The sequence below is a fragment of the Leptopilina heterotoma genome, unplaced genomic scaffold, assembly GCF_015476425.1.
Source record: "Leptopilina heterotoma isolate Lh14 unplaced genomic scaffold, ASM1547642v1 Lhet_59, whole genome shotgun sequence".
Taxonomy (NCBI): domain Eukaryota; kingdom Metazoa; phylum Arthropoda; class Insecta; order Hymenoptera; family Figitidae; genus Leptopilina; species Leptopilina heterotoma.
In genome coordinates this window covers 1,003,190-1,026,060 of record NW_025111133.1, presented here as the reverse complement: position 1 = coordinate 1,026,060, position 22,871 = coordinate 1,003,190, and the positions used below count along the sequence as shown (strand labels likewise).

The 22,871-nt window shown below is 29.2% G+C and overlaps 1 protein-coding gene across 4 annotated transcripts in view; it reads left to right on the top strand.

Moving 5' to 3' along the window:
• Positions 1 to 22,871, top strand: part of LOC122508952 (semaphorin-1A-like) — a 440,531-nt gene that overhangs the window by 21,268 nt on the left and 396,392 nt on the right. The window contains exon 1 of one of the 4 annotated variants that reach the window (XM_043622641.1): positions 21,073 to 21,098. The exons of the other annotated variants lie outside the window; for them this stretch is intronic. The gene's annotated coding sequence lies outside the window, so the exon portion shown is untranslated. Of the gene's footprint in view, positions 1 to 21,072; positions 21,099 to 22,871 lie in introns of those variants that run through there. 4 annotated transcript variants of the gene reach the window in all.

The window sequence follows — 22,871 nt, the reverse complement described above, 5'->3', positions numbered from 1 at the left end:
ATATTAGTTGTAGGAATTTGTTCCACTTTAGAAAAAAAAACTGGAGAGGAAAATAAACTAATTGTCAGGTGGAATCCAATCAATAAAAATTTTGGTGATTCATCATAAAATTCTAAAGATTTGATCTGATCTGGTCTGTAAAGAATATATAGCCACTAAATAGCAGGCTAAATAGTGAAGTGAGTTGGTTAAATGATTGACAACCGAAAGATAATCAGAAGAAGGTTATACGATTTTCTCTCAATCATCTTTTTGTTGGCAAGCCGCGTCGTTACTTAAGAAAATAAGGGAAAAAGATTGGTATTTTTGTCGTGGTCGACTGCGAACGGTTTTCTGGGGAACTAGAAGCTAGTGTAAAGTAGACTTTGTTGAAAAATCGGTGGTGGGAGTAGAAGCCATTACCTTTCGAATAAAAAACGAGCAGCATGACCAAGGTATGTGTATAGTTATAGTCCAACTAAGAAATCTCCTACGTGCTTGGAGGTTTCGGTCGTTGGTACTAAACTCCAGCAGGACAATTCTTCTCTATGCGTCCTCTTTTACCAAACAGCTTTCTCTCCCTTTTTCTGTTTCGGTTCAACTAAGCTTCTTTAACTTAGATGCTAACATATGTCCCAAGCATTTATTTCTCGTTAGGAGTTTTTTCTCTTGTGCTTAAAATTCAAAAGAGGAAGAAGACGAAAAGTATAGGGGCTTAGGTTTTTTTTCTTTTTGATTCTCATTTCTTATGGTGTATGAATTTAGTTGACACATGTGGAACGTAAATGTCTGTGCGAGAAACTCGTTTGGAAAATAATTTACTGCCTGCAACCTGTGGTAATCCCCCTCTTTTTTTTGTATTTATTTCTTTTTCCTAGCTGCCTGTACCCTCGACAAACTAAATCGGAAAGTTTTCAGCGAGTACTTTGCGCTCGCATTCCAACAGGTGTTACACGCGTCCCCTGCTTCGTTACTGGAAGACGTTTGGTTTATCGCTGGGACAGGAATATACAAGCACACATGAATAGGCGCTCGGAGATGGTATAGACAAAGTGAGATAGAAGGAAGCAACTACTAGCTGACTAGTGCAACCAAGATGGGACCCTCTAATCGCTTCATTCATTATTTCGCCTTATCGCGGCAGTTAGGAGGCTTGCAGCCTCAAGTTTGTCGTCCGGAAGTTAAGTTCTTGTCTATACAAGTTATCCACATTCATTTTCAAAGGGATGACGAGTTTCAAATTAGTCCCCAAGTTATCAGTTTTGGAATGTACCTTGAAAATCGTTACCGTTAGCAAGATATTTATGTCCTTAAATAGTTCGGTCTACTAATTAGGATGGTGCACTAAAGAAGCTTAAGTTGAAACTGTACTCAAACTTATCTCTCTAAGATCCCAGTTATCTTCAACGGATAACTTTGTGGAATTGAATAAAATATGTATATGCTATATTAAATTTGATTAATCATTCAGAAATTTATATGCTTCATTCTTTTTGATTAAGATCCAGAAAATTGAGTATGATTTCTTGAAACGGGGACAAGTTTTCGTCGATTCTAACAATAAGTATTTTATGTTTCGCTGAACGCTCAATTGCAAAATGGGGTTCTGTTATTATTTCGAAGCACGTTAGATCGAGAGGAAATTCCAAGAAATCTGCTTCGAGTCGCTTGGTAATTATGCACTTTAGCGAACTTAAGCTTTCGGAGGCAAGGAAGATTCTTGAGCAAATAAACTTCAGATGTCATTAAGTTTGTGTTTCCCCTGAAAATTTCAATATAACTAATATCTCGTAGGTGTTTACGTGGAAATTTACGCTTTGAAACTTACTTCAAAGTTGCAATTACACAAATCAAACTAATGACATGATTTGCCCTACACATATCATAGTGGATGTTTACGGGAAATAGAGTGACTAATTATCTTTATTGGAACGAATTATCCTGTTGAAATTACAATTGTTACAGAATCGTTTATTCTCATATTGGTCTAGTGGATAGCCGGAGGATCCGAGAAGTCGAGATCCGTCACTGACAGAGCCTTTGTTTCTCGATCAGAAACGAAAACGTTTGGTCGTCGCGCATTTGTTCGTAATTCACAAGTGCGAGTATACTCTGTATTGTGAAATGCACACGTTACTTTCACAGTTTCACCTTTCTAGGGATCGTACGTTACAAATTGGCTGGAACGATTGGCTCCGGGCTCTGCATTATTTACCTGGAACGCTCCCTGTAATTTTGTGGCTTATCGTAGCCAAAGCACATAGGCACGTATCCAACAAGAACAATAAGTATGCCCTAAATGCACTCTGAGTCAGAGATTTCAGCCTCCCGAGAGGAACATGCGGACCTAATAACCTTCGACTCGCAGGGTTTCTCGTAAACATCCCTATTTATATTTTCCTTTCGATAAAACAAGGCCTCGAGAGACCCTTCTTAAGTATACATAACTCGAAGGAAAAAAGAATCTTATCTCTTTTTTTCGGACCTGTATCAAATTTTCAGAGAAAGTAATTTTCGGATTTTGTCATTTTTAAAGACTTGTCTGTCTATCTTTTTGCTTTGTTTCAGAATTTTTTTTTCAAGGCTACTGATGTAAAAAGCTTGAGTACATTATTAATAAAAATATCCAGTCATAGTGTTTGTATCTGGACTTGAAAAAACAGCCATTTTTCATGAGAATGGACTGGGAATATAGAAACTCTGTTGATAGAGCAAACTCTCGAAGATGAAAAATGGTATTTCGTGTGCTGGTATCGTCTGGTTCTATTTTTCGCCTTTACACATGTTTCCCATTTATTCCACGTTTTCCCATGACGGTTCTCTCTCTCTATTGCGAAATTCTCTCTCCCCCCGTGCAAATTTGCGAGAAACTCTGCTCCGTAACTACTCGGATTCCTCCATATTCATTACCCCTTTCGTATGTTTGACGCGGTATCATGCAGAATTCTAATGGTTCACCCAATGTGTACCTCGGAGTACATGTGTACTTTCGTACACGATGCACGTGGAAACGTACATACGCAGTGACTTTGTTTGGAAAGGTATAGAATAGACAAAACCAGGAATCAGGGCTTGCATTGTACACGAGAGAGTTATCGATCTTACTGTCTTCAAATATATATTCAACTGTGAAAAGCATTTCAAAAATTCAAGCAGAATTTTACTTGGAGAAAAATTTCCATTTTTAGAATCTTTGAATCAGGTATGGAAATAATTATTAAATGTAATTGTTTCCAGTACTTTTAATAAAAATCCCCGACTTTTCCCCGATTTCCCTGATAAAGTTGAAAATAATCATTTAATAGATCTTGGTGAATTAAAAATTGCTGAATTTCCCATTCCGTTTCGTATATGAAGAAAAGGGTCCCCTCTCTCACATTGATTGAGGAGATAGCGTATAAAATATTCAAGGAAAAGAAATACGGAGCAAAAGAATAGAGAAAAGTCGTGAATGTCTGGCAGCTATAAATGAGTGTAAATAAGTATTATAAGAAATAACATGAAACGCTATAGGCGCATCATATATTCAAGTTTATATAGCATGACCGTAACCCAGTGTCAGAATAGCAGATCTGAAATAGCGGATGGCTTAGTTGGCAATGTTGGCATATGCGATGGCAATGCAAAGTAGCGTTAGCTGATAAGGAATGCAGAATAAGTTCGTTTCTCCTCTGAAGTGCATGCACCTTCGTTTAGCTTTGAGACTAGGATATCTCTACATTCAAGCATATGTTGACAATGCATTCACAGAATACAGTTTCCACATATACAGAGAGGAGGATATATACACAGTACATTTTCATTCCCATCTAAATCTCCTCCATGCAACGCTCATCATTTCTGCTTATACATGATTCGAGACCCGAGGATTTGACCTACTAATTTCGTAACTCTCACATACCCGTATGAATATATGACGAAAGTCTGATTTTAATAATACAATTGAAATGCCGATATTGCCGATTCTTTAGATGCCAGACAATCACATTCGTCGTCTGAGCAATTTACGTCATGAAGATATATATACTTGGGATTATTAATACACAATATGTGCACATGTATCTTTAGATTCTAAAGTATTAGAAACGAATTTTCCTTGTGTATTCCTAATATGATGTCATTGGAAATTAAAATTTTAAGTTTAAACTTCACAGCTTTTCTAAGAATATCAAATTGAGAGAAGAAACGAATCAAAATGTTTTTTGTCTCAATTTCATATTCTTAGAAAAGCTGGGTTAGTTTAAGAATGTTAGACTTGTGATGTTTATTTTTAATGTGCTTTTTCTTTTCTGTTTAGGTAAGTGGCTTCTTGGTACCTTTTACGTAATGCAAACGGATTTGGTGAGTTGACTGTTTTTTTCCGCAACATCTAATTGTTGAGTAAAGAGTAAAGAGCAAAGATCAAAGATGATAAATTTAAAAAGATATTTTTCATATAGCGAATAATATTGTTTTAGAAAAAGAATGAAAAATATTGCTAAAGTTTTCACACGCGTATACATATGTGTGGTATAAGGATAACATCGTTTGGAGTTTGTGAGATCCGTACTGTTATTCCGTTCCAGGTCTGAACGTGGGTTCTCTCCGCGTATATACAGGGGTATTGTAGAGTTACAAAGTCATTTCCGCCGACGACGATATACCCGCCGAAATGAAGACTCGTTAGCGAAGCTTATGGCTCACTGTTAATTGCATTATGCTATGCTTCTCTTAGAGGAAGGTGTAAGCGAATAAATTGCCGTCGTCTTGTAGCCTTGAGGTTCTACTGTAATAAACGCAGTACACCTCGGTATTTACACTATAGAAGAGAGACAAAAAAAATCATTTAATTAAATTCAAACTAAACAGCAGGTGATAAAATTATTGTCTAAATGGGAAATGAATCGTATCGTATTTATGAATCATTTAGTCACGCATTTTCAGCATGATTGAACAAGTACTTTGTGCTTTAACGTGTAATTGGTACATTTTATGGAATTGCTAAATCGGCCAATCTTAATTGGCAAGGCTAATATCTTGATTGCGTGAATCAAGAAGTTGATTCAACCAAACCTGAATCTTGGGCAATGGGTATAATTCGTTCCGTACTATAACTGCTTTATAATTTGTATTAGTTCTTTAATCCTTTTCTATTCTTTCTTTTTTTTTATTATTAAAAAATTGTTTCTAACAGTGTCGTAACTTTTATCGGATAATTGTTCCCAATGGGATTTAAAAAGCTTTATGTAACAATTAACGCGATCAAAGGAATAGCTATTGATTTAACGAAATTTACCAATGACAAAGTCCTTTTGTGCACGTTTGTCGATTAGTATTTAAAGGGAAAAGTGTTTCTCGTTTTGGACGAACGATTCTAAGCTGGAAAACAAGAATGTGTTTTGTTAGCTTCAATTGAATTCACTTTGATAAAAAAGTAATTTTGTTTTCGATACATACAATCAATCCTTAAAACTAGACTAAATTAAAATTCGTTTATCTACTTTTTTTCTGCCTCTTGTTCTTTTTTGGGAGTAATTATATCCTCGTGTTGATAAAAGTTCTCCTCTTTTAAAATGGTTAGGTTTTATTTGCTTTTACAGAGAACTCTTAAAATTTTAGTGTTATGGAAGTTTTATTTACGTTTTATGGCACTATTTGCGGTTGATGTGTGCAAAATAAGTGCTTGGCTGAAACGTAGCCGGAATCTCGTTGTCATTTCTTAATGACTGGTTAAAGTAAGTTTTTAGATGAGCGAAGGCGTAAGGAAATGAGCTTGCTGCCTATAACTGTACTTTCTACTATATATCTGCAAAGACGACGCGACGCGACGCACCTTTACAAAAGGTCTGTGTACAATTTATTTTCAAAGACTTGTCTTCTCCAGAGGTGTAGAGTATGAATAAATAATATAAATACACAATCACCAGTCAGTCTGGTTTAGCCGATCAGGTACCCCATAGAGGCAGGTTCGTGCCAAGGACTCTTGTCGCCCTACATTATTCATACAACTCGATTCCTACACTCATTATTCTTACATTTATTTTCTTTTAAATTAATCTCCATAGTAAAAAGTAAATACCTGATAAATAATAATAATAATGAATAATAATACCTAATAAATACCTAAGTAAATACCTAAACTAAAATAAAATTAGGGTTGTGACACTTTTCTGGCGCTTTTTACGTAATGCATCAATTTAGAAATCAAGTCGATGAAATAATAGTCCAATAAAACGATTGTTATTCGCGATAAAGTGAACTAGGTATAAAAAAGTGCTCACGGTTTGTTCCTTCTTTCTTGACACTATATTCTTAATAACGTTTTTAAACTTCGTACTTATCTACTAAAACCTACTATTTACTATACTTTTTTTACGATTTGCTACTATTTGTCTACTTTTTCTTTATAAAATTTCTTTATAAATTTCTTTTTAAATTTTTTATTTTACTATAAGAGTAGTAAAACAAATATGCGACAAAAGTTGCAGGTGTGAACAAACAAATGAATGACGGAATAATGCGAGGTTTACTATGAGTAATAATTTACAACATAGTAGAATGTTCGAAAGAACAAATTGAAAGGGACAAAAACGTTTTGATTGCTAATTTTATTATTGTTTGTTTATCGATCATTACGAATTAATGACGCGTGTAATCATTATCTACGGCAGTTTTCAGTAATTCTTTAATTGAATCATTTAAAGAATAAGTTGTATTTAAATTTTTCGGATCTCTAAATGAAATCTCAGGAAATTGTTTATCAGGGAAAAATGAGAGTTGAATAATCTTGGCTGTGTAATCGGTTTTCTTGACGCGACAGGACATTGACTCGAGATGGAGGCGATCTTGGTCGTAAATTGTGTCAGAGACTGTACTCAACCGAACGAAGGAACGAACGAACGGTTAACCTTGAAGTCGGCTGTAGCGGAGTCGACCAGCACTTTCCAAGGGAGTGTGGCTTCTGTCGTTCACCTTTTACGCTTATAGAGATTATATAGAGGGATAGGTGTGTCGGATATATGTAGGAAAGGGAACATAGACTATATAGCTGCAGACTAGACGCTAGATAGCAGAAGATGAACTACAGGTTAAAGCCGAGGTTAACTCTATATTACTATTGACTCTAGGCTCTCTCTCTCTCTCTCTCTCTATACTGAATATACACACTGTAGTGTTGAATTCGTCTCACTATACACTGAGCTGACTATACGGTCGCTAGACTGACTGTAACTAGATGTGCTCGAGTGTGAACAGCTGTTCGATATACTCTTTCCAGTTTCCAGTTTCAAACATTTTTTTCCACTGGTGAGAAAATACATGCTCGTTCTATTTCACGCTATATCCCACTGGGGATGCGATGCGATGCTCTACGCTGTGCTCTCGTTTGATTTACTATAATGGCTTTTTAGATTTTATTGCATCATTTCGTTTTGTATCAAAATTACCCGAAAATTGCCTTACACAACACCAGAAAAGTTTATATTATATCCAAAACAAGTTCTACTTTCCAAATCACATTCAAAACATTTTCTCTGTTACCGAGAACTAACAGTATTAATTTTACTTTATTGAACCGTTTGGCGACAATTTCCATGTAAATAAGTGTTACATAAACCTCATTGTGGTTTCTTTGTTTCTGCTTTTATATGCATAAGACTTATTTTCAACTATGTATTTTTAAGTTTTAAATTTTATTGTTCAAACATTACAAGGGAATTTTATGACAGTGGAGGAAAAATTACAGTTGGCTGTTAACATTAGTTTGAAAAAGCGCTCTTGCAATTTTCATATTTTTTTACGATTTTCCAGAATTAAGATTATTTATTATTTTAAAAATTACAGGGCTCGAACTAAGTTTGTAAATTCCGTAAAGGTTCGTAAATTTGTTTAAAATTCGTAATTTGATTGAAGAAGGACGAAAAGTTCGTTAATTGTACAATATAATTTAGAGAATTTTAGAGAAATTAAACTATAGTGACCACCATTTATTTTGACGAATCTTTTTATCGAATTGACTTCTTATTTATAAATTTTTCTTAATAAAAAATTACTAAAATTTGTGCAAATTTACCGACCCTCTAAAGGTTAAAATAAATGTCGCCACGATAAAATGAAATAAAAATAAAAAAATTTACATAAAATGTAATGTGTGGAGCTTATAGTTATTGAATTAGGTTCAACATTCTGGAATGTTGAAAATTTGGTTGGAATTTAGTTTCGCGCCGTTGAAATTAAATTAGAACATTATGAGCAGCCACGCGTCGCGGTTCCCGGCAGGAAAATTTAAATGACCCGCTACTATAAATCACATAACCTCACGGTCTCGTCGCTTTAGATGAGCCAAGGTTGCTAAAATATCTTCCCATGCACTTGGCTTGTGTTCGACCCCAAAGTCTATCTATACACTTGGGTTCTTGAACGTGCTGCCTTTGAAAGGGTCGATTCATAATGGTTCAACAGTTCATTAGAAAAGCGGGTCCATGAAGCTGAAGTCCGCAACGTTTTTAAAAACGAAAAATCAAAAAAGAATTTTTTTCCAAGTTAAATTCATCTCTAATTTTCATGTTTCTTAATTTTTAAGAAATTAATTGTTGCTTAAGATACAATTATTAAAAATTAACATGATTTAGAATCAAAAATAAAAAAACCGTCCCTTTATTTTTTCGTTTTCGTTTTTAAAAACGTTGCGGACTTCAGTATCATCGGGTCCTTCTTCTTTGACTACTACGCTGACAGTACGTGTCGTCCCAATGTCGAGTGAAACGGTGAAAGTAAATTCTCGATAATATTTATGCGATCTCACGCCTTGAGGATAAGGTGCGTAGGTCTTAACAAGTGAATATTCACCTGCAAACTTGGCAAATAAATCACTTCTATGTAATCCAAATTATTTAGAAGCACGAACGGACTTTCAATCACTTTCAATTACTGTCAATTACTTTAACCAACACTTGTCTTGACTTTGTGCAATTTATAGTTGATGTTTGGTTGCATGTAGGCATTATTTTTTTTACAAACAGGGAAAATTAAAGAAAAGTACTTCCCACAGGTCAGGGATTTTTAATAAAAGTAGGTACTGAAAGCAATTAAAGTTTTAGAAATGAATTACTTAAACAAAATTTTAATAAAAATTGTAAAAAAAAGTAGTAAATATATAATAGGTTTTAGTAGATGAGTGCGAAGCCTGAAAAGTAGAAAAATTGCCATATGTGTACTTCATTATTAAACTGTCGAACGTGTCATCTAAATGACTATAGTGAAAAACAAGTGATGACGAAATAGGTTTCCACCATTTGAAATGAGGGATGATTATTTATTTAAAGCCACATGTGTGCCCACACGTTGGAAATTTAACGGGAGCCATGGCCGCACGGCAAGAATTGTGGAGCTTGCAAAATTTACGGACACACCGGTGAAGGGGTTAAATAATAATAATCGTTTCATACGTGCTTCATCCTCTCGAGCGTATTTTCTCGCGCACGCACTATACATTATACTTGTTTCATTATTTATCCAATTTCTCTAGCGAACCGACCAGCGTTAATTTTCCAATACCTTTCTCAATTGATTGCAGCATGCAGTATATGCAGTAAAGGCGTAAAAGCATGAGAAATTTTGTCTCGCTTTTTAAGCTCTTTTAATCAGAAATTAATTTCTTTCACAAAGCTATACGACGCTCTCTAGTGTGTCTGCATTGGCTATTAAAAGATTTATCCAGGAAAATATTGAAATTTATCTCAACGTTAAAACAATAAACTAAAAATGTATACACGCATAGAGCAATAACTTTCCACCGCAAAATCTATCATCTCGATTTGCCCCTATTTTTACAAATATGTACTTTTATCAATTTTCAAAGATCAATATTTGTTGTGTGTAAAAATATATAAAACATTTTACTTGCTTATCTTGGAAATGCAGATAACTATTTTCTCCAACAACAACAATACTGCGAAGTGGATGGGATCTGAAACTTTCATCAGATTGGCACTTTGGGTGGAAACATCGCAAGGCTCTCTTGAGTTTATCGAGTGTGATTCTTTTGGAACGATTCGCTACTACTCAAGTTAAAACTGACCTTTCACATCTGATTTGGTACAAAAATTCTCTCTCTCTCTCTCTGAGTTCGCAATCCTTCCAAGTGTGAAACGTCATAGTGAACCCCATTTTCAAATATAGCTTTTGTACTCTCCTGCATTACTATAGATTTTATGCTAACAGCACACAGATGTTGCTGGTAAATTCAATCACACCAGGTAGAACAAACAACGATTCCCATTTCTCCTTCAAACTTGGAGGAGAAGAAGAAGAAGCACAGCAGCGTATTTTGCATCACTGAATCCACAGTTGAGCATCTTAGTTATTAAATTGCGAATTCTCGCTTCCGTTTCGACCTTATGTTTATTAAACATTTTCTACCTGCAAGCCCTTTATTATTCACCGTAAATAATCGGATTACCTTATTACTCATTTGTGGTGTATAATATAAGCTAAACAAAATCAATTTAACTTCGTTAATCTTTAATCTCCCTCAGGAGCATTGTCATATTTATAAAAATAAGCCAAAAGTTTCGGAGAATCAGGAAAATTCTGTAAGTTTTTTACTTAATATTTTAACATTCCTATTATGATTAGAGTCTAATAATAAGCTTTGTTGCAATTTTTTTGCAAAATGAATCAAATGAAAGAAATGCTTTTACGAATATAAATATTCAAAAAAATTTCCAACAGCAAAAAACAAAATTAAATAGTAAGAAACTTTAGAATTGATTTCTTTTTTAAAGTGAAATATTCTTGTAAAAAAATTGGAAGAAATAATTTAATTTAATTGATTTGAACCTTTATAACTTTAAGAGACATCCAATAAAAAATACATGGAGGGAAATTTTATTAATATACTCGTTTGATTATTATTATTATTTTTATATAAAAGAGATAAAAAGTTAAATGCCATTCGAGAGAGAGAGCTACTTTTACACTTCTCACGTAGAATTTAAAATTGCGATTTGATATCAATAGAGATGAAATCGGAAAATATTGGATTTGAAATATTTCGTTTTAGTTGAAGCCCGTGTCGCGAACGCTAAGCAAACTCTCACGGTACAAGTGTATATGTATAGTGTGTGCGCTCGTAAAAATGAAATCGGAAACTCGATTAGCCCTTTCGTGCGGTCGCCACATTCGACAACCTCTGACGTATTTAAAAAGCTGAGAACAAGATAAAATATGAACTTGAATAACCTTTAATTATTTTTCGCTTCGAGTGGGAGCAAAAAAAAGACCATAACAACCAATGCACCCATAAAAAGCGATAAAAGCTTTCATACCGTAATTTCGCATCCTACAAACAAACAAACAAATAAATCTCCAAGTTTTCAAATATCCACTCGCTTTATATCGATAAAGAAATAATTTTCCCAAATCAATTTGTATAATAAGATTGAAAGTCAAGCTATACGCACTCGGAAATTAATTTTTAAAAGAAGTAGCAAAAAGTATAGCTTTAAGACTGGAAAAAAGTCATTTTATGAAAAATCGTGAAAAATTAAATGAATAATTCAATTATTTCGAATAATTTATTTTAAATTTTATTAAAAATAATTGAATTTCTGGGTTGAATTTTACTATTTATGAATTTATTCAATTATTTTAAACCATTTTATGAAAATTTACATGTTTTGTAAATTTGTAAAATTTATAATAAAATTGATCTTAGAATACAATTATTTTTTTAAAATATAAAATTCTTCCTAGGAATACAAATATTGTCAAAAACGTTAGTAAAAATCTTCGAAACAATATTAATTATTATTTTCGTAAAAAATAAAATTCTTCGAAGCAATTTGCAATTATTTAAGAAATTTTAATAAAATTCTTCTCAATAAATCAATTCTTTTCAAAAATAAAATTGTTCACGAGAATTCAATTATTAAAAAAAATTTTTTTTTAATTCATCAGATTTCAATTTTTTCAAATTTTTTAATGAAATATCTTGATGGAATTTAATTATTTTCAAAATGTTTTTAAAAATTCTGAGAAATTCAATTATTTAAAAACATTTTTGAATAAAATTCTCCACAAAAAATTAATTATTTTCATAAATCATAAAATTTTTTTTCGAAATTCTATTATTTTCACAAATAAAATTTCTCTCACAGGAATTAAATTCTTTACAATATTTTTAATAAAATTCGTTGCAAGAATTCAATTATTTTCATAAATAATAAAATTCTTTTTATAGAAATTCAATTATTTTCAAAAATAATAAAATTCTTGTCAAGATTTCAATGATTTTCACAAATAATAAAATTCTTTTCAAGAATTCAATTATTTTCAAAAATAATAAAATTCTTGTAAAGAATTCAATTATTTCTAGAAATTTTAATAAAATTTTTTGCAAGAATTCAATTACATATTTAAATAAAAAAATTAATAATTTATTGAATGTTTCTTAAAATTAAATTCTATCCATGAATTTAAATAAAATTTTCTATTAATTAAAATTGCATTAAAAATAATTGAAATTCTGTAATAACTGTCATTATTTATGAAAATAATTGAACTATTGCGAAGAATTTAATAAAAAAAAATTTTTAAATAATTAAATTTCTCTAAAAGTTTTATTATTTATGAAAGAAATTAAATGTTTGCGTAGAATTTTATAAAATTTTTTTTTAAATAATTGAATTTTTTTTGGACATAATTTAAGTAGATATATTAAAAATTTTTGAAAATAGTTTGAATTTTGCTGAGAATTTTATTAAAATTTTTTAAAATAACTGAATTTCAATAAGAAGAATTTTATTATTTTTAAAGATAATTGAGTTTCACGAGTATTTTTTTTTAATTTTTGAACATAATTGAATTTATACAATTTCTCTAAAATTTAATATTTTTTTAGTGTTTTTAACTAAAAATTTTCTTTAAATCCATTATGTTTAATAATTAATTAAAAATACATTAAAAAATTTAACTATAATTTCAGAAGAATTTGAATTATTAAAATCGAATTAATATTTTTGTTTTTCTGGAAAAACTGTTAATAATATTTGAATTATTTCAATGTTAATTAATTATTTTTCTGGAGGTTTGCATTATGTTGAATGAACCAGCTTAAAATTTATAAAATTCTTTACATTCTTTTTTTAAATCATTGACATAAAAAACATATTAATATTATGTTGTGATGTGATGTTAATAATCTAATAAAAAATAAAACGCACTGAATTCTATAATATCGAGTCTAAATTTTGTGATTAAAGTTTGAAAAAGATTTTGAAAAAAAGAAAAACTTGTTTATTTTTGATTAGAAAAAGGTGAAAATATTTTGGCACCTTTTTCACCTTTTTTTTGACGATTCGTCACCACAAATCGTCAAAAAAAGTTGAAAAAGGTGCCAAAATTAAAAAAAGGAAACTAATATCTGTGATGCCTGAAATTGTCAAAGATTAAAAACACATTTCATATATCTTATGGTCGTGGATTCTATAAAAAGCATTCAAGTGCAAAATAAAACAAATACACTGGCAGGAAACGAGGAGAAGATGGCCGAGGAGATAAATCAGTAGTAAAAAAGGCACGTTTCCATTATCTGGATAGCAACCTGTATACAATATAAAGTCAGGAATCGAAATTTCTTTATTGCAGTAACAAACAACGTGTTATGGTCGACTATAGATGAAACAAAAGTGTCCAATAGCAAGTTTCTAGATCAGCCTCGCGAAAAATACTACCATCAGCTGTAAAAGAAAAAACCAATGCTAACCAGACTCGCCAGTTCCATTTAGTTTACAAACTTATCCCATCTCTCTCCCTCTCCTGTCCAAAAGAGTTCTTTTTCATCTGGCAAAGTAGCGATGAAATATCGTGCCGAGTATACAGTAAACCCTCGAGACAAAGATAATTTTCACTTTGCCTTTTATCGTGCTCGCTCAATTTTTTCTCAGCTTTTCCTTCTTCTTCTTCTTCTTTTTTTACTATAGTTTCCTTGTGGCAAGCCGCATCCACTTTTCTTCAGTGGATGATACCCCCCCCCATGACGACGTGCTACTTTCTGGTACTCGAGCTAATTTCGCTAAGTCCGTTTATTTCCCGCTACACCGGAAGTGGTCCGAAGAGTATATACACAAAAAGCCAATAGTGTAGCTGAAATTACGAAAAAATGCGCCAAGTAATTTGCTTTTATAAATAGAAACTCTCCCCATTGCATTAACTTTAAATAATGACACAGAAATTCAATTTTATATATTAAGAGGGGGAAAAAAATAAAATGAAAATGAGTAAAAGACAATTGAATTTTTAAGTTAACAATTAATTTATTCTCTCCAGAATAAATCTAGTTAATTTCTCCGTCTCGAAAGAAATAGAGATAAAAGTTAACAAATGGTTTTCTGACATGAAATGAATTTTTTATATCTTTAATTTCTTTTTAAATGCTAATGATCAAAATTTTTCAATTTTCATTTTATAATTGACGTAAAAATTATATCTTACATTTATGCGTTTGTTTTAAAATACAATTTATAATTTTATATTGTATATTAAGAGAAAATTATATTAAATTTTGTAAAAGTGTCCCACGTCGAAAAATTCCATGGAAAGTACCCCTGGAAATTCCATGGAATTTCCGTAGAGTCCACACGTTTTTTATTTTTTTTAACATTTAACAACAAAAATTCCATTGAAGTACCCCGTAGAGTTTCCATGGAAATTCTGCTAGTTTTTTAATTTTTAAATATTTAAACATTTCCAGGGTTGCAAAGTTTCAATTTAAAACTTTAGAAGATTTGAATTTTTGATGAATTCTATTAGAAATTTATTAAAGAACTTAGATACATTGAAAAATTTTAGTAATGTAAATACTTCTGAAATTATACTTAAATTTTTTAATGTATTTTTAATTAATTATTAAACATAATGGATTTATAGAAAAATTTTAGTTAAAAGCATTAAAAAAGTATTAAATTTTGCAGAAATTGTAGAAATTCAATGAAGCTGAAGTCCGCAACGTTTTTAAAAACGAAAAATCAAAAAAGAATTTTTTTCCAAGTTAAATTCATCTCTAATTTTCATGTTTCTTAATTTTTAAGAAATTAATTGTTGCTTAAGATACAATTATTAAAAATTAACATGATTTAGAATCAAAAATAAAAAAACCGTCCCTTTATTTTTTCGTTTTCGTTTTTAAAAACGTTGCGGACTTCAGTATCATGAAATTCAATTATGTTCGAAAATTAAAAAAAAAAAATACTCGTGAAACTAAATTATCTTTAAAAATAAAAAAATTGTTCTCTGAAGTTTAATTATTTAAAACTTTTTTTAAAAAATTCTTAGCAAAATTCAGATTATTTTCAAAAAATTTCAATATATCTACTAATATTTTCCAAAAGAATACAAGTATTTAAATTTTTTTTATAAAATTCTAAGCAAACATTTATTTCTTTCATAAATAATAAAACTTTTAGAGAAATTTAATTATTTACAAATTTGTTTATAAAATTCTTCACAATAGTTCAATTATTTCTATAAATAATAATCAAAGTTATCGCAGAATTTCAATTATTTTTAATACCATTTTAATCGATAAAAATTTTTTATTAAAATTCGTAGATAGAATTCAATTTTAAGAAACATTCAATTGCTCAATAAGTAAATTGTTTATTTTTGTACTTAGATAATTGAATTTTCACCGAATTTTCTAATATTGAATTCTTTCGAATAATTCTATTAAAATTTCTAAAAATAATTGAATCCTTGATACAAATTTTATTAGTTTTGAAAATAAGTGAATTCTCGCTAAGAATTTTATTATTTATGAAAATAATTGAATTCTTGCGAATAATTTTATTAAAATCTCTAAAAATAATTAAATTCTTTCAAATAATTTTATTTAAATTTCTAAAAATAATTGAATTCTTGACAAGAATTTTATTATTTTTTAAAATAATTGAATTCTTGACAAGTATTTTATTATTTTTTAAAATAATTGAATTTTCACTAAGAATTTTATTATTTATGAAAATAATTGAATTCTCACTAAGAATTTTATTATTTATGAAAATTATTTAATTCTTACTAAGAATTCTAATAAAATTGTATTAAATAATTGAATTTTCGTGAAAATTTCACAATTTATTTTTGTATTTATAAAATTGAATTCTGGCAAAAAATTTTATTAAAATTTCTGAAAATAATTGTATTCTTGACTAGAATAAATTTCATTAAAATTTCTGAAAATAATTGAATTCTTGACAAGAATTTTATTATTTTTGAAAATAATTGAATTCTTGCGAATAATTTTATTAAAATCTCTAAAAATAATTGAATTCTTACGAATAATTTTATTTAAATTTCTAAAAATAATTGAATTCTTACTTAGAACTTTAATAAAATTAAATTTTTATAAAGAACTCTTATCTGGAATTCAATTATTTTTAAAAACATTCAATAATTCAATAAATTATTTATTTTTGTATTTAAATAATTGAATTCTTGACAAGAATTTTATTACTTTTAAAAATAATTCTATTCACATTAAGAATTTTATTATTTATTTCGACGGGGGTCTGGACACAAGGAGAGAAAGATTTCTCGCTATTTTGAGATGGAAAACAATGACAATTTTCACCTAGGGCGTAATCGCATCATTAGACCTGATTTTCTCACCAGGAAATTACATAAATCTCTTGTTGAAGTGATACGTAACGATTCGAATCAACAGGGGCGACTGCTCGAGTGCTGTTTCTGTTCCGATGTTTTAACAAGACACACAAGATTTTATCGTGAGGAGGCATATGTGCCATACGTGTGGCTGAGTGAAAATTCGAAATTCGAATTAGGTACAGGCGAGAGCTCACCAAAGTCCAGTTTTTTTTCTTTTTTTTTTCGTTTTCTTTTGTGACCTCACTTTAAGCTTTAAGCTATGTACTTTCAAGCAGAGGACATGAAGGGAGACAGGAAAGGCAGTCACTAGCAAAGTCGCTTCACGTTTGCACTTCATTGGCCTCGGACACGTACCAAGTCTGCAGCAGCGAACGAACTCGTTTGTTTCTGGAATTCTGGATAAGAAACGGGAGAGAAACGAAAAGAGACAGTGAAGAGATAAAGCGATAAAGAAACTCACACAAATGGAAAGCGACAGGGATCTGGATGTTGCGATCTTAAAAGAAAAAAAGAAAACTTTATTCGATCACTTTTTCAGACGAAAATATAACCAGAAACTTGAATTATTGAGATCAATTAAAGAAATTGATGAAATGATTTCCAGATTGCTAATCGAGAAAACGATGAAACTAGTTGAACGCACATAAAATATGAATGTCACATTAACTTTTATTTATTCGGAATAATTTCTTGAAAAACTAGTGTAATTATAATTTTGAACAAATTGCAGGCATCATTTTATCCCCACAAAAAAGATGAGAAGGAAAATTTTTTTAAAATCATTCGATTTTTATCAAGTTTGACAAAAAATTTAATTTTCCTGATTTCCAGACAAAAGTTTAACTTTTCCCCTAAAGAATATTCTGATTCACTCTAAAAATTATTAGATACTCAAAAACATGTTCTCTTACATTTATTTACGAACTTAATTGTAATAAATTATTCAAAAACATTAATAACTTCTTTTATAGATAAATATTTAATGATTATTATTTTTCTATGGGAATTATTTTTTTTTTCGAAAAATTTTATGGAAATTTAAATTATTATAAAACATGAAGATATCAATCATTCCGAGTGAAAGACTCGGAGTGATCGATATCTTCATGTTTTATAATAATATTCTTAAAAGTTGTTAAATTTCATAAATATTTGAATTTGAAATTTTTGGAAAATCTTAATTCCTAAATGGAATAATAATAATGATAAAATTATAATTATAATTATAATTTAATTATAATTTATTGATGTTTTCGAATAATTTTACAATTAAAAAAATTCGTAATTAAATGCAATAGAAATATTAAATATAATATTAAAATATAGAACTTGCAGAATTTCCAGAGGTTACTTCCATGGAATTTTTTGACGTTCGGAGGTTTATTTTTATAGTGAAATTATTTAATTTTACATTCTTTAGTTCATATTCTTTTCTATATTCAATTTAACTTGAGGCAGAATTTTTTTTTCATTGTTTGTTCAATTGATATTATTGCTTGAATAAAACGTGAAAATTTGCAAACAGTTTTTTTTTGCTCTGCGAAGAGAAATAGCTTGTCATTGATAATGAAATTGAATTTTGTAACGTTTCACAAACAAGAGTTTTTCATGTTGAAAAAATATGAAATCTACACATATAGCTTTTTAACCAATTTTTATTGAAATAAAAATTAATTAGAGGGGTTTTATAAATGGAGAAGAAGAGAGCGACGCATTATTATTACGCATTTTGATGAATTATTGACAATTTTAAATTTCACATCAGGGGGAGTGGCTTTGTTTACAACAAAAGCGTTAAACAAAATTTTTATTATTATGTTTTCTTTTATAAGTAAACTATGTTTTTTAAAGAACAGCATCAAAATTTATAATCAGCAAATTAATGATTATAAATTTTATGCTTTTCTCTGACTAATTTAAAAAATTAGTCAGAGAAAAGTCAGGAAATTTTAAAATTAAAGATTTTCTGGCCACTTTGAAGAAAAGGCGCAAATTTCTAGGTAGAACTCGAAACTAGTGTTTAAAGAATTAAAAAAAAAAAAGATTACCTGGTAAATTACACAATTTGTAAAATCTAATATAGTGTCAGGTTATAAGCAGGATAATAGTTATCAGAGTTTGTGGAATAAGTTCGTGTTATCAGAGTCAGACAGTGACTGACTTCACTCAGTTAGCGTGCTTTGGCTTAATCGCAAAACCACACATTCAATATTCGTATGTACATACACTAGGTTTCTTACGCATTATAGGTAACATGCACGATCCCAGGGCGCGCGTCACCTCGAATATCGCGTCTGAATCATCAGCAACAGCAGCAGCAGGCAATTCGTAAACTAACAAACGCAAAGATCGATCACGTGCTCTTTTCCATTAACCATTTTGTACACACACACATACACACCCAAACACACAGTCGTTAATAATTTTCCCTCGCACATTCAATTCTCCTCTTTTCGTAATAAAATGCTTTCCCAACAGTATATCCCCAAAATTTATTGAATTATCACTGATTGCAAAAATTGATAACTCGATCGTTTCCATGAATTTTACCATTCTCTCTCTTTTTTTTTTTGGTATTTTCGAAAAATAAAAAAAAACAGGAAGGAAAAAATCACGGCCTTTAAATTCCAATAAACGCGCGTTATATATTGCGTGTGATTATGCAAATTTAGAATACACCCTCGTAATTCAAATTTTGCTTTTAAATCATATCTGAAAACTGCGTGGAATATTGATCATTGAATGAGTGTAATTTTTTGTCTTTCTGTCCTTTTTCTTTATTTTTCATATTTTTGTAAACTGCATTTTCAATATCTACTATTTTAATAAAATTTAAAAAAAACAGTTATTAAGAAAAATTTTGATAAAATTCTACGCAAACATTTAATTTCTTTCATAAATAATAAAAATTTCACAGAAATTCAATTACTTACAAATTTTTTTATAAATTTATTCGCAATAATTTTCTTATAATAATAATAACAATAATAATTCTAGAAGCTCAATTATTTTCATAAATAATAAAACTCAACGTAGAATTTCAATTATTTTTAATACAATTTTAATCGAATTCCTTATAAGGAATTCGATTAAAATTGCAATTTTATAAAAAATGGAATATTATTCTTAAAAGTTTGATTAAATTTCGACAAAAGAATTCAATTATTTAAAAATTTGTTGATAAAATTCTTTATGAAAATTCATTTACTTTTACAAATTGTAAAATTTTCACGAAAATTCAATTATTTAATACAATTTTATTAGAATTCTTAGTAAGAATTCCATTATTTACAAAAATAATAAAATTCTTTTCAAGAATACAATTATTTTCAAAAATAATAAAATTCTTGTCAAAAATTCAATAATTTTCCAAAATAGTAAAATTCTTGTCAAGAATTCAATCAGTTTTAGAAATTTTAATAAAATTTTTTGCAAGAATTCAATTATTTTCACAAATAATAAAATTCTTGTCAAGAATTCAATTATTTTTAGAAATTTTAATAAAATTTTTTGCAAGAATTCAATTATTTAAATACAAAAATAAATAATTTATTCAATAATTGAATGTTTTATGAAATTTTTTTAAAATAATTGAATTTCTCATAAGAATTCTTTATGAAAATTCAATTAGTTTCACAAATAGTAAAATTTTCAAGAGAATACAATTATTTAATTCAATTAATTTAATTATTTTTAGAAATTTTAAGACAATTATTCCTAAGAATTCAACTATTTTTAGAGATTTTAATAAAATTATTCGCAAGAATTCAATTATTTTCATAAATAATAAAATTTTTAGTGAGAATTGAATTATTTTTAGAAATTTTAATAAAATTTTTTGCAAGAATTCAATTATTCAATTCAATAAAAAATTCTATTATTTAATAAATTATTTATTTTTGTATTTAAATAATTGAATTCTCGTAGAATGTTCTAATAAAAATTGATTTAAAAGTGAATTTTAATTAAAATTTTAGATAATTGAATATTAAAAGCATTTTAGCGTGAATTTTTATAAATAAATTAATTTCGAAAATGTTTTAAATTAAAATCTTTGAAAATCCGAATTTTTTATATTTAATTTCAATGGAAAAATAATAATAATTAAATATTTATCTAAAAAAGAAATTCTAATGTTTTTGAATTATTTTACAATTAGAGAAATAATTCGTAAATAAATGTAATAGAACATTTTTTTTTAATATCTAATAATTTTTAGAGTGAATCAGAATATAATTAGAATTAGGAAAAAGGCAAAATTTTGTCTGGAAATAAGGGAAAAGTCCAAAGCTTTCTTAGACTAAAATTAGTTTTATACAACAAATAGTTTTTGATTCAAACCAAATTTTTTTTCCGAGTGTAATTAATTTTTAAATTATTTTTAATAGTTCTGATTTTTCTAATGTTTTTTTTTTTGTCTTTTTCAGGTAAGTGGACCTCTTGCTTAATTTTGAAATAGTGTTACTTAGATGAAATTGGTGAGTAATTATAAATTTTAGCACTCTAAGTTTGAAAGATTTTGCCTGATTTCTAAAATTATAAAAATATAATTTCTACGCTGTTATTATTGCTGTTAAAGTCACAAATTAAATCTAGAAATTTATAAATTATGTAACATTATATTTTTAACATTAAATAACAAACAAACAAACAAGTTAGTGAGAATATTAATATTGATGCTAATCGGTAATGTAATGATAGTTTATTATACTTGAATAGTAAGTTTAAACTTTTATTGTATATATAAAATAATATAAGAGAAATAGTATTTATTTGAAATCAAAGTATTAATTCTCAGAGAAATTACTTCCGTAAAATTGAACAGCAATTAATTCAGTAAACATTTAATTCATGAGAGAAAGAAATGGAAAGAAGCATCAATACTGGAAAATGTTGTACTGGGATTATCCCCAAGTTAATCCAGCGGAGTGAACATTTCTCTTTCTCTCTCTCTCTCTTTGAAATACGCGGATTCTTCTTTTATAAACATTGATTTCCGTAATAGGTCGTATAGAGTCGATTGAACGTTGCGGAGGATTTAATTAATAGAGAATTTAATGGCCTATTTGCTGTTGGTTGCATGCGATTAATATTTGTGTAGGAGAGCTCATACACTTTTCATGTGTAGCTAGTTATAAAGGAACAAACGGGTATTGTTTAAAATATCCAAGGAGAAGTAGTGTGCACGATGGGGGAAATTTTGCAATCTTCGAGTATCGAAAGAGAGAGGGATTTATATCGCACTGGTTATAGATAACGCACGCACTGCGTTTACAGTTACTTCTTATCGGTATATGTAATTTTTAGTAGCGAAAAAAAAATTGTATTTAAGGGTGTGCTTTAGTAGAGAATGTCTTCGGGCACGTTTTTTAAAATAAAAAACACCTTCGTGCAGGACTGGTTGATAATTTTATGCTTGCCACTAGCATTTTGCCTCTAACTATAAGCTTTATGGCAGCTTTACTGCAAACAACATTGTCAGCATCATTTATGTTGGCCACTTATTAGCTTGATATTTATGCCCTCTTGAAACTTTCAAATAACATTAAAATTATTAATCGAATAAATTCCAAACGATTATATGGCAGTAAATCCATTTTCAGGGTGAAAAATGTTTGATTCTTTATTTTTCTTCTCTCGCTTTCATTGATAAACTTCAAATATTGTGTATATAAAGGTACGGTGATTGAAATTTGTTTGATGATATTTCTTTTATAGGATTATAAATTTTCCGGGTATAATAAGGATTATCTAAAGTCCCTTTAGACAGCTTTTATACTGCGTACTTGGTCTCGCAGCGTTCAAATAGCAGGAAGTCTAGTCTTATCGGTATAAAATGTAACAATATATTTTCTAAGGTTCTAAGACTTTAACTAAATTATAAAGGCTGTTCTCGGGGTATATTCTCTTTATATATACTCTTCCTATGGCTTCGTCTATGGAAGTTTCCTTTATGGAAATTATAGTTTTCGATCCATCAAATTTTATATATTTATCATCATTTTGATAAACCAAATCTTGATTACTTTTATCGAGTCAGGTTCGCCACAGGTCAGGGAAATCAGGGAATTCAGGGAATAGTGAGGGAAAGTAGAATTGGTCAGAAAAATCAGAGAAAAGTCAGGAATTTTTATTAAAAGTACTGGAAATTTTTTTTTCTATTTCTGACCACAATGGATTTTTAAATATTGTTCAATTATTTTAAAAGTTTTAACGCAATTATCTTGATAAACAACACAAAATTCTTCGAC